The 5412-nt window shown below is 46.2% G+C and overlaps 1 pseudogene; it reads left to right on the top strand.

Annotated features, from left to right (window-relative positions):
* The first annotated feature begins 2082 nt into the window (after positions 1-2082).
* LOC128930657 (keratin, type II cytoskeletal 8 pseudogene) lies at positions 2083-3835 on the top strand (annotated as a pseudogene).
* The last annotated feature ends 1577 nt before the right edge of the window (positions 3836-5412 follow it).

The following is a 5412-nucleotide window of genomic DNA, read 5'->3' as shown; positions in this document are numbered from 1 at the left end:
TGAAATGGATCTACAGAAGAAGAACTAGACCCCATTGAGATTTACCAACTCCAAGTCACCTTGTTTAGGAGTTTGGTCTTCAGTAGTAAGTCACTAGCTACACTTTCCCTTCTGCAACAAGCCTATTAAAGAAGCTGCACAGAGACACAAAAGTTTTGCTCTTCTCAGAATTTACAAATTACATTAAATTAGATACACAGGAAACCACTGGCCTTTCTTCATTCTGTGTAAGGAGGCCAGGAGCTCAAAACAGTTTATGGAACAGTTTATCTGTTTAATTCTGATGTCTTATGAAAGTCTGGCATTCCATGCCTACAGAGATCTGGCATTTAGCACAGGCTACATTGCATTACCTTTCCAATGCATGCCCTATTTGCCCCAGACAGAAATTACACTATACTGCACAGAGCACTCCACATTTACTTGGTGATGATAACCACAGGCACCAGAACACTGCCCTAGGAATAAGGAGACTTGAGTTCCCGTTTCAGCTCTACTACCAATATGTTGTGTAACCTTGAGCAAATCACTTCCCTCATATAGAATCAATTTTCTCATCTGTAAAGTGAGGAAGAAGATATCTAAGGGCTTCTCCAGCTCTGCCATTATGTAAGTCTTAATATAAAGGCTTAAACCAATGTAAATTAGTCCTATCATATCAGCAACCCCTATGTCAGTGGTTCCTAAGTTCCAGTGGGCACCAGAATCAATTAGAGAAGTAACTCCCTATTTGGAAATGTATCATAGATCTGCATAATGATGTGTGTATAAAATAATTCAGTATATCCGTTGATTGTATTAATGGAATAGTGGAAACAATCCATGTGTCCACCAAAAAGTAACTGGTTAAATAAAGTCTGGTACATCCATATAATGGAATGCTATACACCTGTGAAAACTAGTGAGGAAGTTCTCTATGACAGATATGGAAAGATTTTTAAATTACATTATTTTTTAAAGGTGAGGAAGAAGTCATATATATTTATATAATCAATGTATATAGACTATTATAGATTATATTAGAGTAATTATATAGATCATTTATATTATATAATCTATAATCTATACTATGTATATAATAGATTGTATATATCTAAAATATATTGTATAGATCATATATGTTATAGACTATATTATATATAGATGTACCAGGTATAATCTTCATTTGCTTATGTTTGATAAAGAAACTCTGAAAGGATTCATAAGAAATAAATAACAGTGGTTACCCGGATTTTTATGTCAGTCAGGGGTAGGGCAAGGTGAGAACCAGGCAGCTGAGGACAGAAATAGGAGAGAGACTTCCATGCTATACATTTATATTTTTAAAGTTTTGTGCCATGTGAATGCATCATCTGTTCAAAAATTAAATTATAAAATACAATAAGAGAACCTACTTGGAAGCTAGTTAAAAATGCAGATGGCTGAGTTTAATGGGTCAGGATTCAGGAATCCAGAAGAATAATAGGTGAAATATACTTTGAGAAACACTGGCCTCTACACTTTGCAAAACAGAAAAGATGGCAAAGATGCCTGCAATGTAAGATAGCTCCTTCTCTTTAGCAATTGCTCTACCAAGCATTCCAACATCTCTAAAATTATGTCTTCCAAATCCATACATTACCTTTCTACCTTCCCACGTCTCCCAGTGATCTGACCAAGCCTTCTTTGGGAAATCTTGACAGTTCTTGATTGTGGAAAACATGAAGTCTCTAGCACCTCTGTTTGTACGGTGTATTAGGCTGTTGCATTGCTATGAAGAAATACCTGAGACTGGCTAATTTAATGTTTAATTGGCTCACGGTTCCACAGACTATACAGGAAGACTGATGCTGGCATCTGCTTACCTTCTGGGGAAGCCTCAGGAAACTTACAGTCATGGTGGAAAGTGAAAGGGGAGGCAGCCATCACACGGCTAGTGCAAGATGAAAAGGGAAAGATGGGGGAGCAGGAGAAAAAGGGAAATAAGGGGGCAGTGCCATACCCTGTTTTTTTTTGAGGTGGAGTCTTGCTCTATCACCCAGGCTGGGGTGCAGTGGCACAATCTTGGCTCTCTGTAACCTCTGCCTCCTGGGTTCAAGCAATTCTCCTGCCTCAGCCTCCTGAGTAGCTGGGACTAGAGGTGTATGCCACCACCCTGGCTAATTTTTGTATTTTTAGTAGAGACTGGGTTTCACCATGTTGGCGAGGCTGATCTCAATCTCCTGACCTCGTGATCCACCCACCTTGGCCTCCCAAAAGTGCTGGGATTATAGCTATGAGCTACCGTGCCCAGCCACCACACGCTTTTAAACAATCAGATATGGTGAAAACTCACTCACTATCATAAGAACAGCACTGAAGAAGCAGCTTCTCCTCTCCTTCTGGAATCGCCACCTAGTTCAACCCACCTGCCTCCAATCCTGCCTTCACCATGTCCGTCAGGGTGACCCAGAAGTCCTACAAGGTGTCCACCTCTAGGCCCCAGGTCTTCAGCAGCTGCTCCTACACGAGTGGGCCTGGTGTCCGCATCAGCTTCTCGAGCTTCTCCCGAGTGGGCAGCAGCAGCTTCTGGGATGACCTGGGGCCAGCGGCATGGGAGGCATCACCACCATCACGGTCAGCCAGAGCCTGCTGAGCCCCCCTAACCTGGAGGTGGACCCTAACATCCAGGCCTGTGCACCAAGGAGAAGGAGCAGACCAGGACACTCAACGACAAGTTTGCCTGCTTCATCAACAAAGTACGGTTCCTGGAACAGCAGAACAAGACGCTGGAGACCAAGTGGAGCCTCCTGCAGCAGCAGAAGATGGTTCGGAGCAACATGGACAACATGTTCCAGAGCTACATCAACAACCTTAGGTGGCAGCTGGTGACTTTGGGCCAGGAGAAACTAAAGTTGGAGGCAGAGCTTGACAATATGCAGGGGCTGATGGAGGACTTCAAGAACAAGTATGAGGATGAGATCAACAAGCGTACAGAGATGGAGAATGAATTTGTCCTCATCAAGAAGGATGTGCATGAAGCTTACATGAACAAGGTAGAGCTGGAGTCTGGCCTAGAAGGGCTGACTGTCGAGATCAACTTCCTCAGGCAGCTGTATGAAGAGGAGATCCAGGAGCTGAAGTTCCAGATCTCGGACACATCTGTGGTGCTGCCCATGGACAACAGCCACTCCCTGGACATGGAAAGCATAGTTGCTGAGGTCAAGGTGCAATATGAGATCGCCAACTGCAGCTGGACAGAGGCTGAGAGTATGTACCAGATCAAGTATGAGGAGCTGCAGATGCTGGCTGGGAAGCACGGGGATGTCCTGTGTCGTACAAAGGCTGAGATCTTTGAGATGAACCGGAACATCAGCTGGCTCCAGGCTTAGATTGAGGTCCTCAAAGGCCAGAGGGCTTCCCTGGAGGCCGCCATCGCAGATGCCGAGCAGTGTGGGGAGCTGGCTGTTAAGGATGCCAGTGCAAAGCTGTCCGGACTGGAGGCCGCTCTGCAGTGGGCCAAGCAGGACATGGCATGGCAGCTGCGTGAGTACCTGGAGCTGATGAACATCAAGCTGGCCCTGGACATTGAGATCGCCACCTACAGGAAGCTGCTGGAGGGCAAGGAGAGCCAGCTGGAGTCTGGGATGCAGAACATACAAAGACCACCAGTGGCTATGCAGGTGGTCTGAGCTCGGCCTATGGGGGCCTCACAAGCCCCGGCCTCAGCTATAGCCTGAACTCCAGCTTTGGCTTTGGCATGGGCTCCAGCTCCTTCAGCTGCACCAGCACCACCACCAGGGCTGTGGTTGTGAAGAAGATTGTGACCCGCAATGGGAAGCTGGTGTCCGAATCCTCTGACGTCTTGTCCAAGTGAAGAGCTGCAGCAGCCCCTCCCAGCCTGCCCCTCCTGAGACTGCCCCAGAGCCTGAGAGGGAGGCCCCTGTGCAGGGGAGCACAGGGAACAGGAAACCCATGTGAGGCTCAACCCTAGCCCTCAGCCCACCGGCAGGGGAGTTTATTGCCTGGAGACCACCCCCTCTCCCCGCAGCCTTACCTATGCCTCCAGCTGCAAAACAATTCAATTAATTTTTTTGTTGTCCAAAATAAAACCTCAGGCTAGCTCTAAATGTTGCTATTCACTAAGGGTGGTGGCAAAATAGTAAAGATCTATTGGGAAAAGTTATAGATTAGTCTCAAACCTTTGGGAAGGCTGAAAGGTTTTATTAGGGCAGGCCAAAGATGGCTGGCCAGCTCACTAACATTAGTATAGGAAAGAGATAGAGACTGATCAAAACAATTACCCCACACCCATTTGTCTCCACTCTGTTTATTCTTGTTAATTTTGTGCTGGATGGTCTCTCTTGGGAGGATCAAAGGGGCATTTACTCTGGGCCCCCCCTGCCCCCCCCACCCAAAAGCTTTTATCAGTTGTAAAACCATTCTCTTAACCATGTTAATTATCCACAAGTGTGTTAGCTTAGAACCCCTGTTGTAAAATCTTTTTTTTTTTTTTGAGAGGGAGTTTCACTCTTGTTACCCAGCCTGGAGTGCAATGGCGTGATCTCAGCTCACCACAACCTCCGCCTCCTGGGTTCAGGCAATTCTCTTCCCTCAGCCTCCTGAGTAGCTGGGACTACAGGCACGCGCCACCATGCCCAGCTATTTTTTTTTTTTTTGTATTTTTAATATAGACAGGGTTTCACCATGTTGACCAGGATAGTCTCGATCTCTTGACCTCGTGATCCACCCACCTTGGCCTCCCAAAGTGCTGGGATTACAGGCGTGAGCCACCGCACCTGGCCTGTAAAATCTTGAGGGAATAAATGTGTGATGGACATAAATGGGTCTGGGTCGATTGACTGCATTTCGCCCTCTGAAAGCAGCCAATGGCCATCCCTAGCCCACTCGAAACACTGTAATGGTGTGAGAGTATATTTATTCCTCTGTAGTTGAGTCAGGGTCTGCAGGTCAGACTTCTGCAGACGGTGACCCATGTCTCAGGTAATGACCCTGAAGTGATAGAAGGCACACACACACACACACACACACACACACACACAAACAGAACAGCACCACAGGATGGCACTAAGCCATTCATGAGAAACACCACCGTGATCCAATGCCTCTCACCAGTCCCAACCTCCAACATTGGGGATTACAATTTGACAAGAGATTTGGTGGGGACACAGATGCAATCCATATCATATGGCTATGTAAGCAGCTTTTGTCTTTCACAGGATCAGGCTAGAAGAACCTGCTCATTTGGAGGTATAAAGATTGTTGGGAATGAGAAAATACCCTCTCCAAAAGTTGAGATTAAAGAGTGATTTCACTTGCCCTGAACTCCTCCTGTCAACTGGCCTGTGAAGTGATAGTCTTTGCAGAGCTAACCACAGGAACAGCAGCACTGGTGCGGCCCCTGCCTCCTACTTGGGAGACTTGCTTGTAGAT

Source organism: Callithrix jacchus, chromosome X, assembly GCF_049354715.1.
Source record: "Callithrix jacchus isolate 240 chromosome X, calJac240_pri, whole genome shotgun sequence".
Lineage (NCBI taxonomy): Eukaryota > Metazoa > Chordata > Mammalia > Primates > Cebidae > Callithrix > Callithrix jacchus.
Note: the sequence above shows the minus strand (reverse complement) of the source record. Positions and strands in the feature narration are given on the sequence as shown.